Genomic DNA, 15,516 nt, shown 5'->3' on the forward strand with positions numbered 1-15,516 from the left:
AAACAAAAACGCCCCGTCATGAAGCCATTGTCGCCAAGTGTTGGGTATGGGGACAGGCCATCTTCTGCACACCCAGCACAGCTGGGGAAACTGCTGAGTCCAGAATGAGCCTGAGGGTCAGATTACCACATCAGGCTGAAACAATAGAGCTCATGAGGCCAGAAGTTTTGTCTTCTTGAGGGTCGCTCTGTATTTCTCAGCTAGGATCTCCGCATCAAGTCCCAAAGCACGCTGGGTAAGACCTACACACTTTGCATGCATCTCTTGGAAGCAATTCTTAATTTTATTTTTTAAATGATTCTGTTCAAACTGGGTTTCCAAAAAAGGTCTGCACACACCAAAAGCAAATTCAGCAAGCAGGCAATGATCTGCAACTGTGCCAACGACTAAGCCAGGAGCAGGAGGGATACAGGAGCAGGAGGGATACAGGATACAGGTGGTTCAGCCAATCACCAAGAGCCTTTCAAACTTCTTGGTGGGCTTGCTTGGGTGCCCAAGGCAGGGTGTAGAGTGGGGACCCTGTTAGGGCTGTTGCTCGGTGAGTGACTCCTACCGAGGCTCGCACACAGCCGCTGTCTCACGGCCAGGAGAGTCAAGGTTACTCTGGGCGGAACGCCCGTGCAGATCTGCTCGGGAAGAACCATCGAGGGAGGAGGGCCAGGCGGCCATGTTGCCATAGCTGCCCTGTGATTATCCTCCTAAGTGGATCACACGGTGTGTGCGGCTCCACGTCTTGGGGTCTGTGTTTGACTCATGCCATGAAGATAATACTTCCTTTGTTCTCACCACGAAAGGTAGCTGTCACCGTGCTTCAAAGGCAAGGGGACAGGACACCTTAGCTCAGACCTGGATGAGGACGTTGTTGAGAGTTTTCAGGGTCCAGGTAAGGCAGCAAGAGCTCAAACCCTGGAGACGCCATTGGTCAAGTTCTCTTGAATGTAACCCGGTTTTGTGCCACACTGTGACCTAGCGCACCCTCCCCCGCCACCCCCCCACCATGCGACTGATACAAGAGTTTCCTGAAACAACATTTACCACCATGGTATGCAATGTCTTCTGGTATTTTGGATACTTAAAAAAAAAAAAGAAACAAACTAACTCATTACATTTATTTCACAGTTTTCCCCCAACTTCCTAGGGGTCAAAGCCCACAATCTGAAAGTCACTGAAAGAGGAGGTTTATGATTCCCCAAAGGAGTTCAAGGTCATATGGGCATCAAGTTAAGGTCTCGAAGCAGTTAACAATGCGAGAATGTTCTTGGATCCATGTGGTGATACTTCTTTAAATCTTGCCTCGCGATGAGTACAGCTTTCTAACGGTCTTGGCCTCAGTTTCCCTATCTGTAAAAGCGAGGAACCTAATAGTGAAAATCTCATAGAGTCGTTGTGATGGTTCGAAGGGCTAATAAAGCGCATAAAACAATACTGTCTGTGGCAAGACCGTTAGCTTGTATGTTCGTAAAGATACAGTTTTTATTTATTTTAATTGGGGTATGACTGACACGTAACATGTAGCCAGTTTCGGGTATCTAACGTCATGATTCCACATTTGCACATATTGCAAAACAGTTTTTTTCAAGTTTATTTATTTTTCAGAGAGAAAGAGAGAGAGAGAGAGAGAGAGAGAGAGAACAAGTGGGGGAGGGGCAGAGAGAGAGGGAGACACAGAATCCGAAGCAGGCTCCAGGCCCCCAGCTGTCAGCCCGGAGCCCGACCGGGGGCTCGAACCCATGAACCGTAAGATCATGACCTGAGCCCAAGTCGGACGCTTCCTTAACTGACTGAGCCACCCAGGCGCCCCCACACCAGTTTTTTCAAGGAGAATTTACTTTCTTAAAAACCGTACCCGAGACTAAAAGTCTCAGCCATTTTAGGGCAGCCATTAAAAATTGCAATTATAATGCATAAGAGAAAATTAGCAGCCCCCACAGGGTTTGTCTTCATAATCTTTACTGGTTACTTACAACTGACCCCATTTCCGACTAATCTATTATTAGCACAACAAGACAATGAAGAGAACACCGACAAGGCTTTGTTTATTTTGTAGAAACCGCAAGATCCCCCTCTGTTACGAAGACCTCCCCCACAGACTCAGTCAATGCTGTTCTCTCGAAGACAGCTAGAAGCTCAGTTTCAGGGTGGCTCTTTGTCGCTTTCGTGTGGGGTAGGATGTAGGCCTGTGTCCAGACTCCACCCCCCAGGATGCACTCCAGACGGTGCTTCCATGGGTGGCCGGGACAGGGGAGAAGGAGAGGGGGCACCAGGTGGGACGCAGAGGCCCCAGCGACAGTCCGTTTAGACACAGAACTAAACACACAAGCACGGTCACGGCTGCCGATGGAATGTGGCAGCACAGAAAGGTCGGGAGCAGAACGGGGCTGGACCTGGGCGCTGGCCTGCCCGAGGCTTGCGTCTGTGAGGAGCTGAGGAGTCCCTGGGAAAGGATCTCCGGAAAACCAGAAAGACACAGGGCTCCCCAATTTGATTCAGGCTATGTGCCAAGGTGCCAGGGAGGGGTGATTCAGGCCAGAGCGCTCTGCCCCCAGGGAGTCCCCTGGCCTAGCGTTCACATGCTCCCATCAGAGTCCTGCCTGGACAAGGAACGAAAATCAAAGCAATGTACAAATTAGAAGAGCGATTTTACCGAAATCTCTGTTGCCTGATGAGAGCACAAGGCCTCACTCCAACTCAGGTCCCATGTGAGGCTCTCCCAGCTTTGGCACCTGCTGTGATGGCCACCGGGACCAGCGGTAGAACCTTCCGTGCTGGGGGCCAATAGCACCAGCGGGCCCACCCCAGACAGCAGCCACAGCGGCCCCACCCTGGGAAGACAGTCACAAGGCGGGGACCTCGCTGGACGCTGGGTCACTCAGCAGCAGCGGGAACCTGTCTTACAATTGGCTGAAGCAAAGGAAGGGAATGGTGACTATCTCCTGGTCGTCCGGAGGAATTTGTTAAATGCACATCACACCATCCTGGAGAACTTCTACACTCACTCAGGGGGTTTAAAGAAGCTGGAGAGGGAGGTAGTCATGCTAGAGAAATACGGAGTCGTGAGCAGAGCGGGGAACCTGTTTGCCCTAGATTAGTGATCCCAGAAACATGAGTTATCTTTCTCATCATCCACGGCTGGAGTTCGACACCTGGGCCCATGGGTGGTTTTATGGATATTACCTGGGGATCCTTGAGCCTAAAAAGAAAACAAAACCAAACAAAAACTATATCTTTATTTTCACTAACGTCTAATTGAAACTTACATTTCCTGAAATAAGTCAAAGAAAGGCAAATACCACCTGATCTCTGTTACATGGGAAATAAAGCAAGAACAAAACAAGTTCATAGATACAAAGGGTAGATTGGTGGGTTGCCAGAGGCCGTGGGTGGGGGTGGGAGAAATGGGTAAAAGGGGTCAAGTAAAAAAAAAAAAAGAAACTTAGCATTTCCTTCCATTGTGAATAGAAGCATTCTCATTATCACATGCAAATTTCGGTTGCCGTTGCCTTTATTCTAGCGCCCCTCTTTGTCAGATTGGGTGGGCTTGGTCAGACAGGTGCATTCTAGAGAGATGGCTTCATCAAGGAGCAGGTAACAGGAGTTCTGGTGGCCAGGAGTCAGGCTCCAGGAGAGGAGTCAAAGCAGGAAGGAAAGTCGAGAATAAGAAATGGGGACAAAGGCCAGGGAGTCCAGTGGAGTCTGGGAACCGGAAGTCAGAATGAGAAGTGCACCAGGAGTCTGGGCTTTGTAAAAGGATGTGGGTGCCCCTACCTGGTCAGTTCCCACGGCCTTGGGCGCAGTGACTCAGGCCGGGCGGGGCACCTTCCCAGGTGACACCCGACTGATTGCCAGCCGCAAAGCCATGCCTCATCTCTGTGACAGGCACTCGCCTTCATGAGAGGGAAGCTAGGTTCCCCGTGTTCAAGAAGATTGCTTCATAGCCCAGGAGGCATGAGTTCTGGGCCCAGGACAGGCAGTGAAGGAGGGATTCCTAAGCAATTTTTGAGCCGAGAACTCCGTCAGCAATCGGTGAAGCCTGAGGAGCCTGACCCACAACAGTATTTTAAAACCCATGACATAAAATACACGGAGGACAAAAATATCGAATCACCACGACGTACACCTGAAAATAACAGGATGATGTAAAATTATAGAATAAGTTAATATCTTACGATTAAAAATAAAATAAAATATGCCCGACACCAAAAAAAAAAAAAAACAAACCAATTATACTGAAACTGAGTTATCAAGGGAAACCAAGTATCGTGAAATACAGTCATCTGAATACTGGACACACATTCTTCTAGAGAGACGATGGGTTTGCCTGCTTTTCCCAAGGTAGTATGATGCTTTCGGGGGGAGGTTTCACTGATGCCGCTAATGGACGTAGCAGAGGCCAACAGTCCAGTCCCCGAGTCAGAAACTATGAGGAGGAAAGTCACGGGGTGGCAATATGACAGCGTGGCCTGGATGCGTCGTTTGGTGACGCGTAGGGGCTTTGCCGTCAGACTGGCTGCGGGGATCCCGGCTCGACCACCGCTCCCTGTGACCAGAGGTGAGCCCCTCCCCGCCCACCAGCCTCAGTTTCTGCTCTTGTCGTAGCAGACCCCTGCGAGACTTCGGCCGAGAGCTCGAGGCCACGCCTCGAGGCACCGGGCACAGGACTGAGCACATGCTACAGGCCCATCCGGTCTTACTGCTCTGTCTGTATGCAGGTAACTGAGCTGACATGAGCAAGACTGGAAGGAAGGGGGTTGTCACGTGCTCCTGAACTCCTCTGTGGTAGCCCTACGGAAATGCACTGAACAACCGTGTCAGAGTATTCGTAACGAGGACATCGGCATGCATCAGGGGCCTTTAGGACACAGAGAGTTTCAGGAAGGATGCCCAGTAAATGTCAGAGACCCAAGGGGGCCGGCGTGGCCCCGGATCCTGGGAGCGCACAGAAACACTTGGGCACGGAGTGCAACAACGCAGGGCACAGCGGAAACCGCGTGGCTATGGGCATCCCTGGAAATTGGAGAAATTTTATTTTTCAATGAAAAGGTTTGCTCTGGGGATGGGGGCAAAAAGGAGGCTTGTGAAGATAATGCGTTAACCATTTCTTGTTAAATTCACGTTAATATATTCAAAGCAAGAGTGTTTTCGTTGGACTTTCCTCAAAACAATTCATAAAATGTTTAGAAGTTGGGCACAAACAGTGGGGAATGAACTGGAAGGGGCGGGGTGGGGGGGGCGCCTGCCCTGTTCAGCTCTTGCTTTCTGATATTCATGGGGCTGAGCCATCTGAGAACAGCAACAGCGTTAAGATAGGGTGAGATGCGGCGGGATCCTTATTGTTTATTTGTCTGTGTTCATTGCTGTAATCAAGAACAAAGTTGGGGGGCTGAGCCTACCCGGCTTTAGGGCTCCCTATGAGCCACAGTAATCGAGGCTCGGATGTCAGGGAAAGAGTAGACAAAACGGCCAGTGGGACAGAATACACAGCCCATACAGTACAGCCGACTGCACGCTGACAGAGCAAAGACAATATGGTGGAGAATTGACAGGCTTTCCCCAAAGAACACGGGAACAGCTGGACACTCACATGCACGACTACGAATCTAGACACAGACCTTACGCCTTTTTAAAAAAAAAATGACTTGGAATGGGTCACAGACATCAATGTAAAATGCAAAAGTATGAACTGCTAAGAGATAACAGGAGGAAACCTGGACGACCTTGGGTTTGTCCAGGATGTTTTAGATACAGAACCAAGGGTACAATTCATAACAGAAAGAACTGACAAGGGGGATGACACTAAAATGGAAAAGTCCTGCTATGTGAAGGACAGTGTCAGGAGCGTGAACAGGCAGGGCACAGACTGGGAGCAAACCTTTGCAAAAGACACATCTCCTAATGGACTGTTATCCGGGCTGTAGAAGTCCCTCCACCTTGCCCTCAAATTTGCTCTGAAACTAAAACTACTTTTTAAAAAAATATTTATTTATTTATTTTGAGAGAGAGAGAGACAGAGAGAGAGACAGAGACACCGTCAGCAGGGGAGGGGTGGAGAGAGAGGAAGAGTTTCCCAAGCAGGTTCCTCGCTGTCGCCACAGAGCCCGACGCGGGGCTTGAAACTACGAACCATGAGATCATGACCTGAGCCAAAATCAAGAGTCACATGCTTAACAGACTGAGCCACTCAGGTGCCCCAAAACTACTTAAAAAAAAAATTTCTAAAGCACAAAACAAAATAGAACTTCTGTTTTGTCCTGCAAGATTCTCCTTGAAATTTCCTTATTTCTGCCCGTGGTTTTAAAATTCTTATAGTCATCCAGGCTCAAAGCTGTAATAAAAAAACCAGCACCGGGAAGCAAACACGCGTCTGAAATGTGGGACCTTCTACAGGCAAAGTGATGGGATTTCCACACGAGTCAAGAATTTGAAGAAAGCAGGCACACAAACGAAAAACCCCATGATGACGAGTCCTAACAGCCAAATGTAATGCAGTGACCTTGTTTGGGTCTTGATTTGAACCACCCCACTGTAAAAGGACATTTTGGGGACAGTTGGGGAAACTGGTTTATGGACAAGGGAGGCAGTCGATGACGCAAGAGGCTGTTGTTTATTTTGTGGGGTGTCGTAATGGCATTGTTGTCCCATAAGGCATCGGCATGCCTGTCAGACTCAAAAGTACGGCAATGTGCTCTTCTGGATTTCATATAAAATACATGAGCACAGAAAAAAAAAAAAGTACAGACAAAGCAAATATGACAAAATCTTGATAATTAGTAAACTCTGATGACTCTGGGGGCTCCTTGCACTATTCTACCTTTGCATATGTACGAAATGTCATATAATAAGTGAAAACATTCTTCCTTGATTTTTCCCTTTGTTCAGATATTTCCTATGTTCTAGCAAGTCTGACGTCCTAAAAACTTGGCAAGCTGTTCCTGCCTTTCCCCGTTCAGCTGGGGGCCCTGGTTCTGTCTCCCCAGCTTGTCTGGGCTCCTCTGCCCCCCACCTATCCCGCACCCCCACCTGACCACCCAGTAAACCCCAGCGAGGCTCATGCTACTGTCCTCTTCCAAAGAATAAAAACAAACCTCAAAGCCAATCAATCAAACAGAGACTTATTTTCTGCATGTTGGGGGTTTCTGAAGGAAAACATGAAATCCATGTTTGTATGTAGAACCTGGAGGGAAAATCTGGCCTTTACTCAAATACGCGGAGCGCTCGCCGGTCTTAAACTTAAGCGCTACTACTCTTGAACTTTCTGGTTTCCACCTTTGAATTCTTCAGTTCTTTTAAAAATTTCTTTAATGTTTATTTACTTAAGCACGGAACCTGATGCGGGGCTCGAACTCACAAACTGCAAGATCATGACCTGAGCTGAAGTGGGACACTCAATCGACTGAGCCCCCCAGGTGCCCCTTAAATTCTTCAGTCTGTTGGCAAAATGAAGACCTGAATACTCATGCATGGCTTTGATCCGTGCAAGGCCCACCCCGTGCCCAGCGTCTTCTTCACGCTCATTGCGGCCCATCACGGGACGGATCCCTCTACCTTCCCCAGGGCTCTGTCTCTGCAGGCAGCCTGTAGAAGGTATCACCTTGAGAGCTGAATGCTGGGCTTCAAAAGCCCCGTTTGCCCCAAGTCAGAAACATGAGTTTCTCCGTATATTATTCTAGGACCGGCTTCCGCCCTGACATGGGATCGGTAATTATTATCAAAGTGATCCCTCCTCAGTAAAATCTCGTGTTGTGGCTATGCCCTAACCGTGGCAGCTGCCAAGGGCTGGACCGTGGCCGGCAGGTGGATTTCAGTGAAGGGCTCCGTGCTTTGCAGAGATAAAGCCCTGTGCCCAGACTGGATTTCCAGAAGCACCTGTGAATTCTGCCCACACACCTGCAGGGAATAGGTGTTTCCTCTATGGGATGAGAGGATTACTTGTATCCGCCATCGTGGGCTTGATAAGAAGTGACAAAAGTCCTTTCCCGGTTTCCCAGAGAAAGGGGAGCTTGAACTGCATATTATTGTGTCTCCAAGGCAACATGTAAAAAAGAAGATTGAGGAGAATCATGTCAGCAGCTGTCGGGGCAATTTTTAAAAAATAATTCATCAATAGTTTTTAAGTCTCAAATATGTTTTGTCCTGGATCCCAAACTATCAAGGAGGCAACGTGATTATTTCAGAAACAGACATACAGGGCAAGTGCGGGAGCCACCTTTAAGATGAAGATCGGGGCACGGAATGGTGACTTTGCAACTTTTAGAGCCAAGTTGGATGTGAACTTGCCATCCTATATTCTTGCACATTCTGCCTGTCCCCGGAGGCGGGAATTTGAGGGACCGCGGCCCTTGTCAGAGCCCCCGCTCTGCCTGCTTCCCTGTCCCTGATCTGATTCGTTTATGTTAACTTAGCTGCTGTCCCTTTTCACAGATCTGGCTGTGTCACCCTTTCTGAGGTGGCTGACGGGTGGCCCCCCCATGTCCCCTGACAGGCTGGCTAGAGCAGAGTACCAATGAAAAGCTGCGTCATCACCCGGGACTCCCAGGGGCCTCCCCACACGGCCGATGCTTCTGCTGATGTTACCAGCCAAGGCTGCGGGCCCAGATGGAAAAATTGGGGCCCGGCAAACGAAGCCCCATGTTCATGCTGGCAAGTTGGCCTGTGCCCGAGGCCACTAAGACTCTGGCATTTTCTCTCGTGATCCAGTTCTGACAGGTTCCTGGGTGGAGGAAAACGCTTTGACTGTAACCTGTATCTTCCTGCTGAATCGTCGACCCAGGTGGCTGGCCTGTCTTCTCGGATAATTTAGAGAAAGTTAAAAGAAGATGTTCTCCGTATCTCACTCGTTGGCTCCCAACGCTTGTTTGGCTTCTAAAAGAACAGATTGAAAGGCCCCAAAAGGGAAAGGTTTAAGGTAGCCCCCACACCCGCAGAGGGGAGATGTCAGCCCAGCAAAGGGCGGGTCAGAGGGGTCACCGGCGATAATGGAATTTCAAAACCATTGTGAGGGAACTGTCAGGCCGGAACATGCTGAGAGGGGATGAGCTTGGGCTCCCAGCAATCTGATGTCCAGGAGTCATGAAATGATGAGTCTATTTCACACAATGGACCTGTCAAGAAAAAGAGTGTCACTTCAGAGGAAAGCTTGGAAGCTCTCCTGGCCTTCAAAGTATCAATTTTCAGGTGCTAAGTGGTAATTAAAGTTAGCAAGTTATAGTAGCATTCAGTGAAATTAGATCATGCCAAAGCCCACAGAAGGGGTCAGGATTAGCGTTCATTCCCATGGATGGAACATTCCAGCCTCGCTGATAGTCACCACGCCGGACGACAGTTTCAGGCTGTAAAGGGGAAGGCATCTTTTTATTTCCTCCAAACGCTCCGTTCTTGCAAGGCTGCAATGGCCCTTAGAGCGAAGGGTCTGCTTTATTTATCTTTAATATTCAGAGAAGAGGTTCGTGGTTGTAAAAAACTATTTCTTCCTGAAGTCTTTCAGTTTTTCTTGTGCAGGAAAACTCATTTCTCCAAATGGACAAATACGCTTCTTTTGTTTGCTAGTTAAGGCACATGACCCGCATTAATTCGTAGCTATATTTTGTTGTTGTTTGTTTGTCTTTGCCACTGTTTCCACGAAGCTCACAACTGTTAAAAGTGCCATCGGGATACACGCGGGTCAGCCTTAGTGTCGTGGCACAATCATTCCCTACCCTCTTCGTTAGTTCACTTTCACACTATTTTTTCTGTTTTTGATTGTTTTACCGTATTTGCGCGTTTCTTCTGAATATTTATTCCAGAACATGACTGCAAATAGACAAGAATACTAAATAAGTAAGTTAATTAAGGAGGAATAAAGTCATACACATTAAACTTCGGCGGCAAAGTGGGTTCGGCCTCCTGCCTGAGGCCTTGTTGATGGGAGCCTGGGTCCCGGGGGGGCCGGCCCGGGACGGGTGTTGACGGGAAGGTTGTTTATTTTATCAAAGAGTCGGAGGAAAGAAATGAAAGCCAGAGGCTGGAGGAGAGCTGAGGTCACAGACGAGAGAAGGGGAATCATGCATCAAATTGGAATGACAAGGGAAGGCATAAACAGAGCTTAGGCCAAGAGAGCGGTAGCAGAGGGGGTCGCAGAGATGGAACGAGGAGCCAGGTGCGGGCTGAGTGACATTTGACAGTTTGGGAACTAAATCTGCCAGTGGTAGGCATCCAGTGGGGTATTTCTTTTATGTAGCCTGGGACCAGATAACATCTGTACTGTATCCTTCTGCTGGCGAGTCAGAAAGGGCCCCCGGCACTGACTAAAGGATCAATGGGGAGGGCTGTGACCGCCTGTGCAACGTCCTGTCTGTGAGTCCCGATGCTGGTGGATGGGACCACGCACACACCATTTGCTGTGGTCACTGGCTCCCCCCAGCCTGCTAGCCCCCCCCCCCCCACCGCCGCCAGCAATGCGATGCTCAGAGTTCCCAGAAACAGGATTATTCCACGTTGCCTCATATGTATGAAACTGTGCGGCCCAAAGACAAAAAAGCAAACAAAAACAATGAAAACGTGTCTGTGGGGTGCCCATGGCCCCCAGGCCACCTGTTTGCGTCTTGAAATTCCAGAGCTGTGTTTCAGAGCCTGTGAGAAAGAACTCAACTCCGGTGCTGGTCCCTGCCACCTGCTGTGCGCCTTGCCGAGGACAACGGCCACCTGGGGAATCCTCCCCATCTGTACCTGTCCTCTGCTTTTTATCAGGATGCTTTTCTGTGTGTTTATATCCACTCCACCCATGTATATTTTGAGGTCCAGGAAAAGGGGCACCGTGGTTTACTTTTCTTTGACTAAACTAACTGGAGTAGGAGCTTAATCGATACCTATTATTTAGCGGATACCCCTTTGAATTTCCAAAGAGTACAGAGCCCCCCAAAATACTGATGCATTTTGTTGGGAAGACGGATGGATCCAATCATTTTAGAGAGCAAACTGGTAATTGCTGTTAAAGTTTCAGAGACAATATTCTACTCTGCGGAGTATACACATTCAGGCTTACGTTCAGAAGGAGACGCGAACAAAGGTACTCACCACAGCCCTGGGGATGGATGAAAAAACCTTTAATGTATTCACATAAGGGAATGAAAAGGAATGGACAACAGTTCAAACGACGGAACCAGAGTTGGTACTTTCGTGTAACGCGGTTGAAACGGGTGCAGAACAATTGAAATAAGACGGTTGTGTGTCACTGCGACGAGATATCAAACCCATACTATTGAACCCAAATCAGCAAGGTGTGGGATCACATAGCCCAGTACAATATTATATATGTACGCTGAGGAAAGCAACACCATCCAAGTCGTACACGTACGTGTGCGTGCGCGTGTGTAACACGGGCGGGAAGTGCACACATCAAATTCCCGAACCGATCATCTCTGCGGAGGCTGTGAATCCGACTGGGGATGCACAAGGGAAGGGAGAGGTCACATTATCGAAATGTTCGGTTAGTTCCTTAAAAAATATCAAAAGCAGCGAGTGTTGGCTCTTGTGGATTCTGAGTAGTGGCTCTATCCGCATGTGTTTCGTTCTTTTTGGTAACTTCCTGGAGTTTTTTTGTTTTTTTGTTTTTTTGTTTTTTTTTTTTTAACGTTTATTTATTTTTGAGATAGAGAGAGAGACAGAGCATGAACGGGGGAGGAGCAGAGAGAGAGGGAGACACAGAATCGGAAGCAGGCTCCAGGCTCTGAGCCATCAGCCCAGAGCCCGATGTGGGGCTCGAACTCACGGACCGCGAGATCGCGAGATCGCGACCTGAGCTGAAGTCGGACGCTCAACCAACTGAGCCACCCAGGCGCCCCGAGTTTTTATTTTTTTAACGTACAAGACAGCTTATTATAGTTGCAGAAGCTCCACATGTTTTTGTAATAGTGTCTTTCCTCTGTGTGGCCGTTTCCACCTGAAGTTGTTTTCAAAGCAGGCAGCTATGGTTTTCTCCCCGGATTTCGACTTTTCACCTTGGCGTCATCAGGGGACTCACTCCTACGCGCTATCTGTAATGTGTCACCTGCCTTTTTTCCATTGCCTGACACTTTAGGACCTCGCCCCACAGTACCCTCAGGGTCACCCACCCTTCATCACCCAACTGCGTTGTGTTTACCCCCAAATCCACAGCTACCTTCCAGAGACGGAAGTGACAGACATCAAGGGCTGTCAGATGCATTCACCCACGGCTCAAGTGAAGAAATGATTTCATCCCTTTCATACACATCACTCCTCCCAACGTGTAAACGAAGCTACTCCCCAACCTTCCCACCAGGCACGTGGTGCAGGAAGGTTCTGGGATCCACGCCGAGAAAGCGTCCCCGTGCTTGGACACATGTAGCTTCCTCAGCGGGCTTGTACAGGCAGCGGAGGGGATGCACGTTGGTGAGAACCAAGGCATAAGTGCTACCGGCCAGTTTAACAAAAATCATTTTTTTCCCCCGTGTGGAGGCTAGTGAACAGCACCCCGTCTGATAAATCTCTGAGTTTGTCTTTCAACTCTCCAGCTGTTCTTAGTTTGGCAATACGAAATGAGTGCGTCACTCGATGATCCACTGTCCTTTGCCTAATAGATGAGTCTTAGCAACACTCTACCCATTACAGTCGGCCTCTAACACTTTTGGCTTTGACATTGCTCCAGAAATGGCTGCCGGTCACTAGTAACTCAAGACTCACGGCCAGAAATAAAAAAGGACCATAATAAAGATGCTTCCTTCACACATTGGCTAGCTTTGGGGGACGAAAAGAGTGAGAAATGTGAGCTGTTGTCTTATTCGAAATCACTTTCCCCTACGGGTACCTTTCCCATTACGGAGCAAAACTGAACCTCCCCGTGAGACTTCGAACCGCCTAGAAATAGCCAGGGCTGTGTTCTCACCATTCTGGACTAGCCATTGGCCACGCTGGCACCACATGTCCTGTTCAGGCATGTGACTTGAGCTGAGACGTCTTTCTCCAGACCTTCAGATTTCCATACAAACTGCTGGAAACGTCTTCATCTAATCGCCCCACTGGTGCTGCAAATTCAAGAGGGCCCAGACTCACTTCAGCCTTCCACCCCAACCCGGAAGAGAGGCGAAGTGAAGGAACAAAGCTGGCTCTGTTTTGTGCTCCCCAGCTCCTGGAGGGGCATCACTCATTGCCATCACTCTTCTTTCCCTTACGCCTGAACTCAAGCAGGCACGTAATCATTTTAGCTCTGTAAAACAGGTTTGTATCCCCCTGACCCTTCGGGCCATCGAGGCCCAACTCAGCTGGCCCTCCCCCAGCCTGCCGCCCCCATAGTCCATACTAACCCGGTCACCACAGCAATTCAATCAAAACTCCAATCTGTCCACAGCGAGCGTACCTCCCGGGGTCCCCACTGTCCAGGGGCTGAGGTGTGTGATCAGTTACGTGTCATGAAAATCCCTCTGGGTTTCTATTGTTTCTAGATCCCACTTCGTTCAGAGTCTGGGCACGGATGCCAGTATTTTTTCCCTTCCCATAACTGAGTCCTTCTTTGTTTCCCTCCAGACGAACTCCTCCCTCTCTGTCCTCCGGGTTGCTAAGTCAATGGTTGGTGCCATTTCCCAACTTGGACTAACCTCTCAGTGCCATTTAACAAGGTGGTGCACCACCTTCTTCTCTAAACCATTTCTACCTTTGGTTTCATGAAATCCTACTCTCCTGGTTTTCCTTCTGCTTTAGTCTTCGTTTCGTTTAATCTGCTGGTTCATGATTCTTGCCTTGAACATTGAATGTGGGGGATTTACTCATATAAGCTTTTCTCTTTTCATACTCCCTGCCTCTCGAGGGTCTCATGCTCTTCCCTGGCTTTAGAAGAGGTTGGGTATCTTCACCGAGGCTCTGTCTGTGACCTAGCTCCTCATTGGCACATCCACCTCTCCTACTGACCTCACTACTTGAGGGACAGCCTTATATGTCAAAGTACCTGGTTATTTAAAATTTTTTTCTAACGTTTATTTATTATTGGGAGACAGAGAGACACAAAGCATGAGCAGGGGAGGGGTAGAGAGAGGGGGAGACACAGAATCTGAAGCAGGCTCTAGGCTCTGAGCGGTCAGCACAGAGCCCGACACGGGGCTCGAACTCACAAACTCAGGATCATGACCTGAGCTGAAGTCGGTCGCTTAACCAACTGAGCCATCCAGGTGCCCCAAGGTACCTGGTTATTTGATCGAACACTTACATAGATGTGTCTGTAAAGGATTTTGGGGTTGTGGTGAACACTTACAAATCAGGTGACTTTAAGTGAAACCAATTCCCTTCAATACTGTGGGTGGGCCTCATCCAATCAGTAGAAGGGCTTGAGAGCAAAAACTGAAGATTCCCTCAGAGGAAAGGATTCTGTTCCAGACAGTACCACAGAAATCCTGCCTGGATTGTCAGCCCACTAACCTGCCCTATGGATTTAATTCCTTAAAATAAATGTACCTCTCTATGTATCTATCCATCCGTTCAGGTATCCATTTCCCTCCTTCTGCTCTGTTCTCTGGAGAATCCTGACTGACAAATGGCTGCCTCAAACTCAGCCTAGCTCAGATGCTCACAGCCTGGCCCACTGCCCGCTCCGTGTCACCTGTGCCATTGTCCCGCCCCCATCAGGGGCTGGTCCTCTATTCCCCACCTCTGCCCTGTGTCCCAGTTTGCCTGGGACACTCACTTAGGTGTGCTAATCTTTCCCTCTCAAAATTATTGTTGTTTGGATGATAAATTACACACTCCACCCCACTAGTAAGTTCTGTGATTTGCCCCTAAATCAAGTCCCCAATCCGTCTACCTCTCCGCACCTTCCCCCTACTATTCTAGCCCGTGGAATTACCATCTCCTGCCAGCCTCCTGAGAGAGACCCCTAATCGCTTGCTCCTCCTCTGTCTTGCTCCCTGACAATCCGACCCACTCAGCAGCTTCCCAGAATGACCTCTGCAGATGCAGAGAGGATAAGTTTACCCCGTCCTTAAAGTCTGCCACCTGTCTCCCATTATACTGAGAAAAACAAAATCCAAAATTCCCCGCAAGCCCTTCCCTGATCTGCCTCTGACCACCTGCCGAACCTCGGCGCCTTCGGCTCTCCCCTCAGTCACCGAGCTCCAGCCGCACCACGTTCCTTGATCTGGCCAAGCTCAGTCCCAGGCCAGGGCTGCATCCTTGCTTTGACTGCTGCCTAGAACTCTCTTCCTCTCCATCTTCAGTCAGTTGCTTCCTTCGTGTCTTCCGGGTCTATTTCAGGCACCTGCCCTTTCGAAGTGCTCTGTCCCAGGCTCTGTTCCCTGACCCCCGACATCTGCTTCAGCCAACAGCTGTCTCTCCTGCCCTTCCCTGCATCTGGGGATGGCCACACGACGTGGCTGTGGTCGTGAGATGTGGGGGAACGTCTGGAGGTGTCCCCTGAGAAGCACACGTTCCTGTCGCCTCCTCCCTGCCTGAAGCTTTGGAGCCCGTTGTGTGTCAGTCCTTAAATGTGCATCAAGGGAATAAATGAGTGAATGAATTAAATTGGTGCAGGAACATTAC

The 15,516-nt window shown here is 49.2% G+C and overlaps 1 long non-coding RNA gene across 1 annotated transcript; it reads right to left on the minus strand.

The window, feature by feature from the left end:
* Positions 1-8,103: 8,103 nt before the first annotated feature.
* Positions 8,104-14,721, minus strand: LOC145715546 (uncharacterized). The gene is made up of 2 exons (XR_014137759.1): positions 14,437-14,721; positions 8,104-9,786 (listed from the first exon to the last, which is right to left on the minus strand). It is a non-coding gene; the product is annotated as an uncharacterized LOC145715546 (long non-coding RNA).
* Positions 14,722-15,516: the final 795 nt, after the last annotated feature.

This window comes from Panthera onca, chromosome A1, assembly GCF_046562875.1.
Source record: "Panthera onca isolate mPanOnc1 chromosome A1, mPanOnc1 haplotype 2, whole genome shotgun sequence".
NCBI classification, from domain to species: domain Eukaryota; kingdom Metazoa; phylum Chordata; class Mammalia; order Carnivora; family Felidae; genus Panthera; species Panthera onca.